We start from the raw sequence: 17,678 nt of genomic DNA, 5'->3' as shown, positions 1-17,678 counted from the left end.
GGAAAACATCACTCATGTGTATGATCCCATTCAAGTGAAAAGGGCTGTAGCAGTTTCAGGCACTAGGGCGGAGTCTCAGGTGTAGAAGCCGCAGGTCTGGAGTGTAGTCAGGGAACAGCCAGGAGTCAGCAACGGGATGTCTCGGTTTGCAGTACAGATGAAGGAGGCGGGTAGCATAGTCAGAAGGGAAGCCAGAAGTCTGCATCAGGAGGTCTTGTAGCAATAGCAGAGGAGCAGGTAGAAGTGGGGCTTGACCAATGCTGTGGAGCAGAATAATCATGCAAGGAAGGAGTTTCAGGGCCAGGATTTTATAGGAAGTCCTAATCAGGAACAGGCAGAGCTAGAATAGGGGCTGGTTAGTAGAATCTGAAAACAAGGTCAAGGTATGCAGGGGAATTGTCCAAGGCTGGATGGTTCAATTGGAAGAGCCACCAACTAGAGCACAGGAGGTTGTGGGTTCGAGGTTCATATTTGTGAGTCTCACAATGCACAAATCTCGCACAATTTTCTCGGCTGTGTGAAACCCACCTTAGAAGACATTTATCAGTTAGGAGATTAGCCACTTCTACCTTAAAAAAAAAAAAAAGGAGAATAAAAACTGTTTGATGAATTTTTGCCATCCAGCCCACTGGCATTTATATCACTGTGTACAGCAAGTACTGGTAACTTTTTGTTCAAATTGGTTGCCATTGAAAACAATAGGTTCAGTTCAGACATTGTGACAATGTCTGCGTACCTTTGTAAGCCTCGTCCTATGTTTTCTCAATCCCCAAGTGTCCCCTAAGTACATGACTATGCGCTATATTCAGGACCTGACGCCTATATGACCTGGGTTGTTCCACCACGTGGTCCTTAATTTTAGTCACTCTATATATAAGATCGTTGTTCATGGAAAAGTGGGGAAACGCTGGTCGGGTCCTGGTTCTTGTGGCACACCATTCATGACCACAATACTCTCTAGCGCAAAAGTGGGATCCTTCAACTGTGCAGTCCCAAAGTTTTCCTGTGAAATGTCTAGTTTAGGTCCATCCTCAAGGTCCACAATTCTGTTGCTGTCAGGATGAGGCAAATTATCATCAGGGATTACATCAAACTTTTTAGATTTAGGCAATACTTTTCCGTACAAGTCCCAAAACAGAGGGAAATCATGCCCCAATATCACAACTTGCATTAAAATTTTTACCATGCCTACTTCATAGGACATAGTTCCCGCCATTGTCTCTATTGTAGCCAGAGCTACAGGGTGCACTCTTGTATCCCCATGTATACACACTTATGTGTTTTTCTGGCAGATAGCTCTCAGCTACAAGGCTAACATGAACCAGTGTAACCAGACTATCAGAGTCCAAAAGAGCCTTCACAAAGCAATAGGTCACACTCAGCTCACACACTTGCAGTTCAGTCTCTAGTCCTGGTGATGCAACACATGCAGCCTCTGCAAACAGGGAGCAATGTCTAGCTAGGTCACAGTCCATGGAGTTCGGTAGTTAAGGGGCAATTGGCTATGACGTGTCCCGACTTCTGGCACCTCCAACACCGCACTATCCCTAGTCTCTTGGGCCAAGAGTCCTTTCTAGGGCTCACTGGGCCTCCAGGCTTATCAGTCTTTATCCCATGTGGTGTCACTTCAGGGGCCCTTGGCTCTTTCTCCACAGGCCTCTATCCTCCCTGAGTCAATGGAAGTCTCTTACCAGCAGTAGGCAGGATGATCCGTTGCGAAGCCTGGGTGACCAGGATGTCATAGAGATAGTCCTCTGTTGCAACATATTGGTCTACAAGGTTGACCAGCTGGTTGGCATCTTTGCGGTCTCCATGTCTGACCCAGTGTTGTAACTCCATAGGGAGGGCGCGGACGTAGCGATCCATCGATATCCTTTCCACAATCTGGGTTGGTGTGCAGACCTCTGGTTCTAGCCCTTTATTGACCAGGTGGATGAAATCACATATCTGGGACCAGGCAGGCTGGTCAACCCTGTAGCTCTAATTATATACCCTTCAGACATGGATAGCAGCCATGACCCCCAGACAAGCTAGTATCTCAGTCTTTAGCTTCATGCTGGCTGAGGACAGGTTGGTTTTTTTGGGTTCAGCAGTAAGATATGGTGCAAGAACCTCCATCCATTCCACTTCTGGAAGTTTCTCCTTTTCTGCAGTCTTCTCAAAGACAGTCAGATATGCTTCTATATCGTTTTTATCAGTCTTTTTTTGTATTGGCAGTTGCACAGCTTCTCTTGCACTTATAGTAGCAGGGGCCCTTTTGTCCTTTCTCTCAGGGCGCCCCAGAAGTGCCCCTTTCAGCAGTGCAATTTGTTCCTGCTGTGCCTGGAGTTGCTAATTAAACGTTTGTTGCTGCTGGCTATTCATCTGTTGCTGCTGGGCATTCACCTGAGCCAACTGCTTGACAAGCTCCTCTAGTGTGTTTGCATGGTAGAAGCAAGTTTCACCAAAGACATGAGCCCATTTAGTACTCAATCATCAACAGGTTGTCTTGCTGTTACCCCTAGCAATCAGACATGCCTGCATCGTTCCACCATATGTGGCAATGTCTGTGTAGGGGGTGGGGGTCGGCAGCGGTACAGCGGCAGACTCAGTCCAAGTAAAAGTCCAAATCACTTTATTTTCTTGAATAACAGAAAATGCTGTGAAAACAATCACCGCTAGCAGCGTATACAACTTGGGCAACAAACAATACAAATACTTGCCTTTTTGTTAGGTGCTAACTAAACAGCGGTACTCTCACTTAGGGCTCCTACACACTGGCGATCGTCATATTGCCGTGAGAAAGTCACGGCAAAATCGTGACTTTTTACCGACGATTTTTGAGTGTCAGCACTGCTTTTTCTCGCAAAAACATGACTGCCACTTGCAATTCATGCAATTTTTTAACGAGAAAGCCAATAGGACTTTCTAATGTTAAAAACGCATTGCATCACACGAAAAACGCAAGTTCATGCTTTGCAATGCGATAGAAAGGAGGTTCCATAGGGAAAGATGGGAGATTTAAAAAAGCAAAACTCATGAGTGAAAACATCGCAAATGTGAAGGAAACCATTGAAAATCATTGGTTTCATAATTCTGCATTTTCACTCACTGTCGCATCATATGAAAATTGCACATTTTTCTCGCAAGTGTGAAGGTGCCCTTACTACTATCGTGCAGCAATGGTCAACAAGCAGCAGAAGTCCACCAGGGTAGACATGCTCCCTTCAGGCTCTGACTGCCAAAACCTGCAGCCTTCTATGATTACCTCAATGCGTCCAGCTGAGCTCACTGGGATCCAGAAGGAAGATCTGTACTGGAGCTTTATCTCACCCAGGCTAAGCATTTGGGTGAAATGTACCCTCCCTCCAGTACTCTTTCTTGCACATGTCTATAACATGTTTCCTTAAGCGCTCCTTCACACAGGAAAATTTGTGCATGTAAATGCACATGCAAAATTTGCACTCAATGGGTTTATGCACATTTATTTTGTTCTATTTTGAGCCCATTTGAATACCAAAGACCCCCATAGATATCTATGGGGGGTGCGCAAATGTGCATGCAATGTGCAAGAGGATGCGCAAAATACAGCAAAAAAAAAAGAAAAGAGCACATCTGGACCTCATTAGGCTAAATAGCCTTTTAAATCAGGGCGGGGGTGTTGAGCACGCATGTGAACAGGCCCTGTGTGCGGAACAATGTACAGTACAATGTGCAGACACATACACACATCAACCTCATTCATAGCACAAATACATGGCGCTGAAGCATGTGCATTTGCGCATACACTAGTGTGGAGGAGCCCTTAGGGCTTATTCAGACGTCCGTATATCAGCTAGGTTTTCACGCCCGGCCGATATACGGTGTCCCTTTCTGCAGGGGGAGAATGCTGGAAGGGCCGGGAGCAGTGCTCTGAGCGACTCTCCGCCCTCTCTGCGACCCCTCTCCGACCCTCGCCACTATTTGCAACGTGAGGAGGCGGGGCGGTGGCGGAGCTATTTCTGGACTTAGCTCCGCCCCTGCCTCACTCCCTCCCATTGCAAATAGTGGCGGGGGGCGGAGAGGGGGCGGGAGCTCAGTGCACTTCTCCCAACCCTTCAGGCATCCTCCACCTGCAGAGAGGGACACAGTATATCGTCCGGACGTGAAAACCCGGTCAATATACGCACGTCTGCACGTCTGACTGTAGAGCAGTGAAACGAACTGACTGTAGTAATGTAGCGGGACGGAGCTTGCGCTGCACTGAGGTGTACAGACTCTCATCTGCAATACCAATTTCTATTAGAGTCTGTCTGTCTGTAATATGGCATGCGAAAAATCAGAAATCACCAGGAGGTCCATAAAATACTATTATTTTCATATAAGCCTTAAAGTACTTGTGTGTTTTAGAAAACCCATTTTCAGATACTCTATTGAGGCATTGTACGGTAGATGAGAGAGGTGTTTGTTTTTTTTTGTTTTTTTTTTGACCATCGTGCCCCCACTACCCCAAAGTACATTTAAATTATGTACTTACTGTGGTGCCAGGGCCCTATTTGAGTGCTCTACATCCACGGTATGCAACCCATGATAAAACAGATCTCCTAGCCCGGTGACGCCCGGTAAACCTGTCATGTGGGCCTCTAAAGTATAAGTCCCGGCAGGTTCACAGGATGCCACTGATGACATCTCGTAGCAGGACTCCACGTGACTGCTGCAGGCAACACAGACAAAGTTACCAGAGTAGCGAGGGAGCAGCACTTCAGCAGGGAGGTGAGTATGGCTGCTGCACACGGGCATATTTGTATTGCGGAATCCGGGGTGGGCATCCGCTCCTGGTTTTCTCTGCAAGTACCGCCCATAGCATGCAATGGAAAAGCACTTTTTGCTGCACATGAGTGGAAATCAATAGCGATTTTCCGCTCGCAGAGGAAATATCGTGGCATGCTCTATTTTTGTGCAGTGTCCGCACGGATAGCTTCTATTGAAGTCAATGCAAGCCGTCCGACCCACAGCCCTTCCGCAATTAACATTGCGTAAAGGTTGTGGGACCTGCGTCATCGCCTAGCGACGGTGCGGGGAAATCTGTACTGCACATGTCTGATGGCGAGCCATCCAGACCATCCGCAGTACAGAAAAAAAAAAGAAGACGACTGACAAGTAGAGATGAGCGAACGTACTCGTCCGAGCTTGATATTCGTGCGAATATTAGGGTGTTCGGGATGCTCGTTACTCGTAACGAGTACCACGCGGTGTTCCGGTTACTTTCAGTTTCCTCTCTGAGACGTTAGCGCGCTTTTCTGGCCAATTGAAAGACAGGGAAGGCATTACAATTTCCCGCTGTGACGTTCAAGCCCTATACCACCCCCCTGCTGTGAGTGGCTGGGGCGATCAGATGTCACCCGAGTATAAAAGTCGGCCCCTCCCGCAGCTCGCCTCAGATGCCTTCTGAGTTAGCTGAGGGAAAGTGCTATCGTGCTGGTGCTGCTGTAGGGAGAGCGTTAGGAGTCAGTGTAGGCTTCAAGAACCCCAAAGGTCCTTCTTAGGGCCACATCTACCTGTGTGCAGGCTGCTGCTAGCAGTGTTTTTTTTTTTTTTTTCTCAAAATCGGCAGTGCAGAGCATTGCACCCGGTATTAGGGACAGAAGTGGTGCATAGGCAGGGAGAGTGTTAGGAGTGAGTGTAGCCTTCAAGAACCTCAACGGTCCTTTCTAGGGCCAAATTTAAGCGTGTGCAGTACTGTGCTGGCTGCTGTTAGCAGTGTTGCATTTTTTTTTTTTTCTAAAAATCGTCTGTGCAGAGCATTGCACCCTCCATTGATACTACAGTGACAGAATTGTGTAGGCAGGGCCACAACACAGTTATTGTTCATTGAATATACGCAGTGGGTCCTTCCCTTTGCAAAAAAGGAAAAGAAATTATATTTGGCCTGCCTGTGTCAGTCCTAAGGTCTCCGTGTACGTGTGTGCTGCGTGGACAACGTACAAAAATCAGACGCAACCAGCTACGGTTTACTGCAGGCTTGCGCCATTGTCTTTCCTGACTGGCAAATACCTGCTCTGCTAGAGTTAATAACTCTGCTACACTATAGTTGTGTGACACTTTTTCAGGGCCACACTACAGTTCTAAAAGTTATTGTTCATTGAATAAACGCAGTGGGTCCTTCCCTTTGCAAAAAAGGAAAAGAAATTGTATTTGGCCTGCCTGTGTCAGTCCTAAGGTCTCCGTGTACGTGTGTGCTGCGTGGACAACGTACAAAAATCAGACGCAACCAGCTACGGTTGAGTGCAGGCTTGCGCCATTGTCTTTCCTGACTGGCAAATACCTGCTCTGCCAGAGTTAATAACTCTGCTACACTAAAGTTGTGTGACACTTTTTCAGGGCCACACCACAGTTATTAAACGTATTGTTCATTGAATATCCGCAGTGGGGCCCTCCCTTTGCAAAAAAGCGAATTCAATTAATTATATTTGGCCTGCCTGTGTCAGTCCTAAGGTCTCCGTGTACGTGTGTGCTGCGTGGAGAACGTACAAAAATCAGACGCAACCAGCTACGGTTTACTGCAGGCTTGCGCCATTGTCTTTCCTGACTGGCAAATACCTGCTCTGCTAGAGTTAATAACTCTGCTACACTAAAGTTGTGTGTCACTTTTTCAGGGCCACACTACAGTTCTAAAAGTTATTGTTCATTGAATATACGCAGTGGGTCCTTCCCTTTGCAAAAAAGGAAAAGAAATTATATTTGGCCTGCCTGTGTCAGTCCTAAGGTCTCCGTGTACGTGTGTGCTGCGTGGACAACGTACAAAAATCAGACGCAACCAGCTACGGTTGAGTGCAGGCTTGCGCCATTGTCTTTCCTGACTGGCAAATACCTGCTCTGCCAGAGTTAATAACTCTGCTACACTAAAGTTGTGTGACACTTTTTCAGGGCCACACCACAGTTATTAAACGTATTGTTCATTGAATATCCGCAGTGGGGCCCTCCCTTTGCAAAAAAGCGAATTCAATTAATTATATTTGGCCTGCCTGTGTCAGTCCTAAGGTCTCCGTGTACGTGTGTGCTGCGTGGAGAACGTACAAAAATCAGACACAACCAGCTACGGTTTACTGCAGGCTTGCGCCATTGTCTTTCCTGACTGGCAAATACCTGCTCTGCTAGAGTTAATAACTCTGCTACACTAAAGTTGTGTGTCACTTTTTCAGGGCCACACTACAGTTCTAAAAGTCATTGTTCATTGAATATACGCAGTGGGTCCTTCCCTTTGCAAAAAAGGACAAAAAATTATATTTGGCCTGCCTGTGTCAGTCCTAAGGTCTCCGTGTACGTGTGTGCTGCGTGGACAACGTACAAAAATCAGACGCAACCAGCTACGGTTGAGTGCAGCCTTGCGCCAATTTCTTTCCTGCCTGGGAAATCAAATCACTGGTAATACAGCATGCTGAGGGGTAGGGGTAGGCCTAGAGGATGTGGACGCGGCCGAGGACGCGGAGGGCCAAGTGAGGGTGTGGGCACAGGCCGAGCCAGTGCGGTGGCCAGGGGTAGAGGCAGGGCCAGACCGAATAATCCACCAACTGTTTCCCAAAGCGCCCCCTCGCGCCATGCCACCCTGCACAGGTCAAGGTGCTCTACGGTGTGGCAGTTTTTCACAGAGACGCCTGACGACCGACGAACAGTGGTGTGCAACCTTTGTCGTGCCAAGATCAGCTGGGGAGGCACCACCAACACCATGCGCAGGCATATGATGGCCAAGCACCCCACAAGGTGGGACGATGCCCGTTCACCGCCTCCGGTTTGCACCACTGCCTCTCCCCCTGTGCCCCAACCTGCCACTGAGATCCAACCCCCCTCTGAGGACACAGGCACTACTGTCTCCTGGCCTGCACCCACACCATCACCTCCGCTGTCCTCGGCCCCATCCAGCAATGGCTCTCAGCGCAGCGTCCAGACGTCGCTAGTGCCACAGTTTGAGCGCAAGCGCAAGTACGACGCCACGCACCCGCACGCTCAAGCGTTAAACGTGCACATTGCAAAATTGATCAGCCTACAGATGCTGCCGTATAGGCTTGTGGAAACGGAGGCTTTCAAAAGCATGATGGCGGCGGCTGCCCCGCGCTACTCGGTTCCCAGTCGCCACTACTTTTCCCGATGTGCCGTCCCAGCCCTGCACGACCACGTCTCCCGCAACATTGTACGCGCCCTCACCAACGCGGTTACTGCCAAGGTCCACTTAACAACGGACACGTGGACAAGCACAGGCGGGCAGTGCCACTATATCTCCCTGACGGCACATTGGGTGAATTTAGTGGAGGCTGGGACAGAGTCAGAGCCTGGGACCGCTCACGTCCTACCCACCCCCAGAATTGCGGGCCACAGCTCGGTGGTGGTATCTGCGGCGGTGTATGCTTCCTCCACTAAAGCACCTTCCTCCTCCTCCTCCTCCTCCTCCAACGCAACCTCTGTCTCGCAATCAAGATGTGTCAGCAGTACGTCGCCAGCAGTCGGTGTCACGCGGCGTGGCAGCACAGCGGTGGGCAAGCGTCAGCAGGCCGTGCTGAAACTACTCAGCTTAGGAGAGAAGAGGCACACGGCCCACGAACTGCTGCAGGGTCTGACAGAGCAGACCGACCGCTGGCTTGCGCCGCTGAGCCTCCAACCGGGCATGGTCGTGTGTGACAACGGCCGTAAGCTGGTGGCGGCTCTGCAGCTCGGCAGCCTCTCGCACGTGCCATGCCTGGCCCATGTCTTTAATTTGGTGGTTCAGCGCTTTCTGAAAAGCTACCCCCACTTGTCATACCTGCTCGGAAAGGTGCGCCAGCTCTGCGCACATTTCCGCAAATCCCACACGCACGCTGCCACCCTGCGGACACTGCAACATAGGTTTAATCTGCCAGTGCACCGACTGCTGTGCGACGTGCCCACACAGTGGAACTCTACGCTCCACATGTTGGCCAGACTCTATGAGCAGCGTAGAGCTATAGTGGAATACCAACTCCAACTTGCGCGGCGCAGTGGGAGTCAGCCTCCTCAATTATTTACAGAAGAGTGGCCCTGGTTGGCAGCCATCTGTCAGGTCCTTGGAACATTTGAGGAGTCTACCCAGGTGGTGAGCGGCGATGCTGCAATCATTAGCGTCACCATTCCTCTGCTATGCATCTTGAGAAGTTCCCTGCAAAGCATAAAGGCAGACGCTTTGCGCTCGGAAACAGAGCCGGGGGAAGACAGTATGTCGCTGGATAGTCGGAGCACCCGCCTATCTATATCTCAGCGCGTTGAGGAGGAGGAGGAGGAGCATGAGGAGGATGAGGAGGAGGGGGAAGAGACAGCTTGGCCCACTGCTGAGGGTACAGATGCTGCTGGGCTGTCATCCTTTCAGCGTGTATGGCCTGAGGAGGAGGAAGAGGAGGAGGAGGAGGATCCTGAAAGTGATCTTCCTAGTGAGGACAGCCATGTGTTGCGTACAGGTACTCTGGCACACATGGCGGACTTCATGTTAGGATGCCTTTCTCGTGACCCTCGCGTTACACGCATTCTGGCCACTACAGATTACTGGGTGTACACATTGCTCGACCCACGGTATAAGGAGAACTTTTCCACTCTCATTCCCGAAGAGGAAAGGGGTTCGAGAGTGATGCTATACCACAGGGCGCTGGTGGACAAACTGATGGTAAACTTCCCATCCGACAGCGCTAGTGGCAGAAGGCGCAGTTCCGAGGGCCAGGTAGCAGGGGAGGCGCAGAGATCAGGCAGCATGTACAGCGCAGGCAGGGGAACATTCTCCAAGGCCTTTGCCAGCATTATGGCTCCCCAGCAAGACTGTGTCACCGCTCCCCAGTCAAGGCTGAGTCGGCGGGAGCACTGTAAAAGGATGGTGAGGGAGTACGTAGCCGATCGCACGACCGTCCTCCGTGACGCCTCTGCCCCCTACAACTACTGGGTGTCGAAGCTGGACACGTGGCCTGAACTAGCGCTGTATGCCCTGGAGGTGCTTGCTTGTCCTGCGGCTAGCGTCTTGTCGGAGAGGGTGTTTAGTGCGGCTGGGGGAATCATCACAGATAAGCGTACCCGCTTGTCAACCGACAGTGCCGACAGGCTAACACTCATCAAGATGAACAAAGCCTGGATTTCCCCAGACTTCTTTTCTCCACCAGCGGACAGCAGCGATACGTAAGCAATACGTAGGCTGCACCCGCGGATGGAAGCTACGTTCTCTCTCACCATCCAAAACGGGGACATTTCTGCTTCATCAATCTGTGTCTAATATTCCTCCTCCTCCTCCTGCTCCTCCTCCTGAAACCTCACGTAATCACGCTGAACGGGCAATTTTTCTTAGGGCCACAAGGCTCACTCATATAATTTTTCTAAACAATTTCTATACGTTTCAATGCTCTTAAAAGCGTTGAAACTTTAACTTGAACCAATTTTTCGTTAAACTGGGCTGCCTCCAGGCCTAGTTACCACTTAAGCCACATTAACCAAAGCGATTAATGGGTTTCACCTGCCCTCTTGGTTGGCCATGGCCAATTTTTTGGATGTACATTAGTACTGTTGATACAGCAATTTTTGTGGGCCCTCGCCTACAGTGTAATCAAATGAATTTTTAGCCCACCTACATTACAGCTGACGTTACATCCGCTGTGTTGGGCACTGCAATGGGATATTTTTATGTACCGCCGGTGGGTTCCAGGGAGCCACCCATGCTGTAGGTGCACACGGAGTTTAACCTACATCTGTCCACTTGTAAAGAACCCCAGTCAGACTGGGGCATGCAGTGTGGGCCGAAGCCCACCTGCATTAAGCACGACATTACTACCTCAGCTGTGTTGGGCAATGCAATGGGATATTTCTATGTACCACCGGTGGCTTCCTGGCACCCACCCATGCTGTGGGTCCACAGGGAATTATAAATGCATCTGTTTCCACTTGTAAAGAACCCCAGTCTGACTGGGGTATGCAGTGTGGGCCGAAGCCCACCTGCATTAAACATGACATTACTACCTCAGCTGTGATGGGCAGTGCAATGGGATATTTTTATGTTCCGCCGGTGGGTTCCAGGGAGCCACCCATGCTGTCGGTCCACAGGGACTTCACAATAGGGAGTTGTACCTGCCTGTGTCTATGAATTAAAAACCGCGGTCTGACTGGGGCATGCAGAGACACCTTGACAGAATGAATAGTGTGTGGCACATAGGTTCCCCATTGCTATGCCCACGTGTGCAGCTCCTGATGGCGGTGGCACAGGATTCTATTTCTCATTGCTTCTGTACAGCATTGTGGGCTATCGCCCCGCCCCTTTTAAAGAGGGTCGCTGCCTAGCCGTGCCAACCCTCTGCAGTGTGTGCCTGCGGTTCCTCCTCATGGCAGACGCACTTCTAAATAGACATGAGTGTGGCGTGGCATGAGGGCAGCTGAAGGCTGCGCAGGGACACTTTGGTGTGCGCTGTGGGGGGGAGGGGGGGCGGTTGGGCAGCATGTAACCCAGGAGAAGTGGCAGTGGAGTGTCATGCAGGCAGTGATTGTGTTTTGTTGGAGGTAGTGTGGTGCTTAGCTAAGGTATGCATTGCTAATGAGGGCTTTTCAGAAGTAAAAGTTTTTGGGAGGGGGGGGGGGCCCACTCTTGCCGCTATTGTGGCTTAATAGTGGGACCTGTGAACTTGAGATGCAGCCCAACATGTAGCCCCTCGCCTGCCCTGTCCATTGCTGTGTCGTTCCCATCACTTTCTTGAATTGCCCAGATTTTCACACAAGGAAACCTTAGCGAGCATCGGCGAAATACAAAAATGCTCGGGTCGCCCATTGACTTCAATGGGGTTCGTTATTCGAAACGAACCCTCGAGCATCGCGAAAAGTTCGTTACGAGTAACGAGCACCCGAGCATTTTGGTGCTCGCTCATCTCTACTGACAAGGTAAGCTGGGTCACTGGCTGGGCACAGGATCGGATTCCAGTGCAGGATTTGCATCCGGAATCCGACCCAGTTGTGTGCAGGTGGCCTATATATGTGTTATATATATATATATATATATATACATATATACTTCATCCACCCCACTGCCACCATTTTTTTTTTATATTGGAAAACCCTAAAGGGGTGTACCAAAATTGCAAGATATCCCCTATCAACAGGGAAGAACTTGCTGATTTGTGGGGCTCTCACTGCTGAGCCCCCTGCCAATGTCGAGAACAGGACTCCTTTATCCCACACTCCTGTCACTGTGGGGGTCTCTTCTAACCCCCCTCACCCCCCATATGCTATGTCATTGCGTACTTGCTGCGCAGCTGTCTCATCCGGGCCGCACACAGCGAATTACGCTCAGGTGGTAAGTAATAAGATCCCCTCACAGTACAATTTGATAATAATGATCTGACTTAGAGCTGTCTGCAGGAAAGTGGGGCCAATGTGATTGTAATGCCGAGGGGATATGTGTGTGTGTTTTCTAAGGCGTAAAAATGAAAGTGTTTACAAATGTGAACAAGGATGTGGTCTATCACATGCCCTCTTGAAAAGGAAAATGGTCCTTGATGTAGTGTAGGTACTAACGCTGTAGGACAAATGACTCAGGTGCTACCTGCCAGGGTTGGTGCAACAAACACTGTACTCTGATGTTTCACTGGAGTGTCACTGAGCATGCTCAACAGTTGTCCTGTTCAAACTCCATGCAGTGAGAAGTACAGGAGGCTCCGGACCCCTGTTCTATTCATCATGGGGTGAGACATTTATCACATGCTATAGATATTTGATTAATCTTGACAGGTCACTATAGTAGGTCTCAGAAAGTCAGATCCTTTTAGTTCAGGTTCCTGATGCTGAACACCCTAAGGGCTCATTCACATGACCGAGATTTTGGCACATATTACGGCCGTGTGACACGCTGTGAATGGAGTCAAAGAAAGTAAATGGACTTTCATTAATCCATTTACATTAGTGTCTAAACACTGCGTGTCGATACGCACAGGAAATAGATCGCAGCATGCTCTATTTCTTTGCGTACCACGCAGTGTAAGCCCCATACTTTTGTACGGCTGGCAATGCAAATGCTGTTCACTGGCGTAACTATAGAGGATGCAGGGGATGCGGTTGCACCCGGGCCCACGAGCCTTAGGGGACCCATAAGACCTATCTTCTCCATATAGGGAGCCCAGTGCTATGAATAAAGCATTATAGTTGGGGCCCAGAAGCTTCAAGTTACGCCTCTGATGCTGTTCATTGTGAACAGGCAGCATCTTCATACGCAACCCTGCTATGAAACAGAGTGGGGCATTTAAAGGAAAAAAGACAAAGTCACACTGCGCATAGCCGTGTGCGTGAGATCCGCGGTCATGCGCAACACACTCACCGCCATACGCTGTCCCTGCCGGCTCACACAGACCGGTAAACCGCTGCAGATACGGTCGTGTGAATGAGCCAAGGCTGTGGTGAGGATGGAGCTTAGATCTGTATGTTCTTTCACTGTTGGGTAAACACAGTGAGTTGTATTGGTCATGTTATAGTTTTGTTATTTGTATCGGTAACATAATCAGATGTAACTGGATGTTCTCAACAATGTAGCAAACATGTGGACATAACATTCATAGTAAACAAAATAAGAGCAGGAGGGGGGAAACTAAAAACAGTAGAGCAATGTAATAGATTATCTTCTGGGATGAGTCTACATCCTGATGTTTTGTATATCTGACGGCCTTGGCGTCCCCGAAGTGCACACACATATTGATAAGGTAGAAAAAAAAAGATGCAGACAAACTGTCCAGCTATAAATAGGCCGCCGGGCAAACAAACACACATGCTAACATTTCCAAGAAACTCCAATGTTTTCCGATGAGCTGTCGTTACTTCACTATCTCGCTTTTTGCGCACTCATTTGCAGCAGGCTGTTTAGTCATGGCTTTAAATAGATTCCGCAGAGCTCTGTTGTTAAGCCCCATAGCCATTAACTGTAAGATCTTCTTTCAAAAGGTTATTTTCAAAAGAATGTTTCCTCATGCACGAATGAAAGGCACTTCATAAATGTTTGTGAACATGTTTATATAATGAACCCCAGCTACATTCAATTAACATTACCAAACTGGAACCGATTTATTTTAATGGTGTTGTGTGCTGCACATTGGATAACGTTATCTACCCTGGTTTATTCTATCAACACCTATTTGAGTGTACAATGAGCATACCCTGTGGGGGGGACCCTTACAATCTACTTCCAGCATGGGTATTCACATCATATGCAATGGCCCTTTTACACGGAATGATTATTGTTCAGTTTCTGCATGCAGAATATTGAACGGCGTGGCATTTAGTGTAAGCAGCAGTCATTCACTTTTGAACAACTGCCTGCTTACTGTGAATGGTGGGCGGGGGGAGAATGATCCGTGGCCTACTCCGCCTCCATGCTGGCAGCGCTGTGAGTGATGCCAGCGATACTCGCTCCTGTGTAACAGCACAGGAGCGAGCATCGCTGGAACAAGAGTCGGATGTTTGCCTGAGAGCTCATGCCATGTAAGACAAGTTGCTCACACCATAAAACAACGTAAGGGCTCCCTACAATCTCCAAGTTGTTTGAAGCCATAATGATACCTATAGAAATTTTTTTACACTCCCTCCCCAAAAATTTACATTTGTAAGGAATCTATTTAGTGTGCTGGATTTTGGCGCGGATCTGCACCATAGTTGGCGCTGCACATTTTAGTGCAGTTCTGCATCAAATTCTACATGATTTGCTGCAAATTTTGTTGCAGATCCCCCAGTAAAAATTTACTCTTTCAATTGAAGGGGTGAAGTCTGCTGCAGATCAGGGTCAAAATCTGCACCAATGCTGTGGATTATCATGCAGATTTTGGTAATTACCTGCTGTGAAAAATCCACACCAAATCTGCTGTGTGTGAATGTAACCCTTAAAAGGGTTGGCGAAGTTAAGGACACCCGTGTCACTGGGTCCGCCATGGTATAAAAAAACAAATGAGCAGGTATCTTTCCCCTCACTCCTGTTCTTCATCCACCTCCGGCTTCAGTCTTCCTGTGCCATGACTCTTCATGCTGAGCCCGTCTACAAATGGTCTGCAGTAGTCAATGACAGCAATCCACGATCATGGCTGAGCGCTGTCATTGGCTGCTACAGCAGGTTTACTGGACATCACAGCTATCAGTAAACAGACAGCAGAGACCAGAGCTAGTGGGGAAGGACGAAAAGGGGAGCAGGGAGAGGTGAGTGACTATTTTTTACTTTGTACCATGGGAAACCTTAACTTGGACAACCCTGTTAAACTTGTTTTGGATGGTGTCTTTGTGTCTTACAAAATATGGAATGTTATTGAAGGTGATAAGTTGATACAATGGGTGTCTTATAGACCTTAAAGGGGTTGTACCGAGTTCAGAAGTTATCACTTATTCCCCTATCCACAGCATAGGGCATAGTTTACTGACCGCTGGGGGTCTCACCGCTGAGACTTCCACTGATCCTGAGAACAGAAGTCCCATGTCCCCCATCCTCCTCTCTGCGGGCTTACTGCACCCTCCACAGTCAGGAGAAGTGTGAATGGAGCACTGGTTACGCAAGAGCGCTGTCACTCCATTCACTTTCAATGGGACTGCCAGAAATAGCCAAGTGGCAAGTGTTCAAGCAGTTCCATTAGCCCTTATGAAAATGGATAGAGCTGCAGCAGCACATGCTTAGCCAGCACTCAATTCAGACATTATTGCAGTGACAGGCAGAAGGGGACAAAAGACCTCCTATTCTCGATATCGGATGTGTGGTTCGATAACGTGTGGTTCTGATACAACCTCTTTAAGGTGATACTTATATAATATAATCTTGCAGTCTTCACTCAACATGCACAATCCATCAGATAAGCCGCCTCCAAACTTTGTGACAGAATGTCTATGGGTTAGTTGGGAGGAGTAACAGTCTAACAGTTGACGGAATCCTCCTTCGGCTGGCGGCTATCTAGGCTTTATGGCCACTCTTACAGAGTGAAAAAAGGTGTGGATTTATAACAGAGAACGTATTGATATAATTACCCCTATTTTCTGATATCATTTTATTAAAAGGAGTAACGTTCATACCAAACCTCAGATTTCTAAAGGTACTTTACAATGTTACCAACACAAGCTTTTAGGTGTTCACTCTTAGTAAAGGAAATGGTGGCATTCCATCTACGCTGAGTGTGACTGATTTACCAAAGTTTTAAAGTCTGGCATTGTTCAGCAAACGTCACACACATACCTTGTTGAGAAACATGGTTTCTGCTACACTTCTCATTCAGATGGCTGTACTGATCCAAGATCCTATCTTCACGACTGCTGTCCATTAGGGTGGAGTCACATGTGGTATAAAAATACACCAAAGATCTGATACAAAATCTACATCTTACATGAGAATTTGACAAGTAGCTGGTGTAGAATTGCTGCAGATTACAACCTTTGCATTGTAAAGGAACAGAATCTGCAGCAAATCTGCAACCAAATCCGTGCCTAAGACATGCAGATTTTGCGGTGGAATGGTTTGTCGTGTATTTTTACACCACGTGTGGATTTTTACGCTGCATGTGAATTCTTATAGTGCACTTACTAAAACTCGAACAACCACCACGATTCTCCTGCTCGTACGTCTCTTATGTTGTAACAAGAAGCAATAAAAATGCATGTACATCAGTAGGCAAATATTTTATAAAGTGCAATGCATACTACTGTGCCACGTAGTGCGCTGAGGAAGGGCAGTAATCCCCACATCCCTTATGGTCTTCAGAGAAATTCGGAGATAGGATGTTCAAAAAAAGCGCGAAGATTTATTATTTTCTGTTGTTGCATTTTGAACAGCATTTAAATGACTTCAACCTCTAAGTAGACCGATGAATTATAGACATAAAGGAGATTTAGTGACTTTACACCAAGCTAGAACTCCATAGACTCGCAGTGCTTGATGTAACAGTCTTACACAGCTGTCCTGAGATGCAACTCTATTAATTACGGAAAGTTTTTGGTTAGGGCACTTCTACACAGAACGGCCGTCAAGCACTGAAGCACCCAACAGTCATCCTAGCGATTATTACTGCTTTGTGTTCAAACAGGATCGAATCGCTGACTGAATGGATGCAAAGTCACCAGAGAGCCCTAATTCTAGACTGAGGGCCGGCTCACACAAGCGTATGCGTAAAATGCTGCGTGTACAACGCAGTGCTTTACTGCTATGCGAGCCGGCGTTGAGCAGGAATATCGCTGTATAGTGATTTTGCACTGCACATGACAGCTTATCTCACACACGCTGTCATGCGCCTTCTCACTTGTTTCTTTTTTCTTAAAAATTCACCGCTTTCGCTTAGCGGCGTTGCGTACAAACGCCACACATGTACAATGCAATTGCGTATATACAGTGTTTATTACGTGCCCATAGAGAACATTAGGGATCTATCATGGATAATACGCAGTAAAATAAAACAAATGGTGCTCTTTTTGACATGCGTAATATACACAATAAAAAACTGCTAGGGTAATTGGGTCAATGAAAATCAATGTACTTCCACTTAACGTAATTCACCGCATATTACGTGCACATTTGCTGCGCGCATAATACACGATGAAATTACACTTGTGTAAGCCTGCCCATATGCTGTAAATGTGACGCCTTGTAGAGTAACGAAAGGGGTCTGTTCAATACTGTTGATATGAATGATCCCTAATCGATTCTGGGCTACAATTAGATACTAGGCACTTGTATTCTGAAGCAATGAAGTACA

This window comes from Eleutherodactylus coqui, chromosome 5, assembly GCF_035609145.1.
Source record: "Eleutherodactylus coqui strain aEleCoq1 chromosome 5, aEleCoq1.hap1, whole genome shotgun sequence".
Lineage (NCBI taxonomy): Eukaryota > Metazoa > Chordata > Amphibia > Anura > Eleutherodactylidae > Eleutherodactylus > Eleutherodactylus coqui.
The sequence above is the reverse complement of the archived record's forward strand: the minus strand, read 5'-3'. Positions refer to the sequence as shown.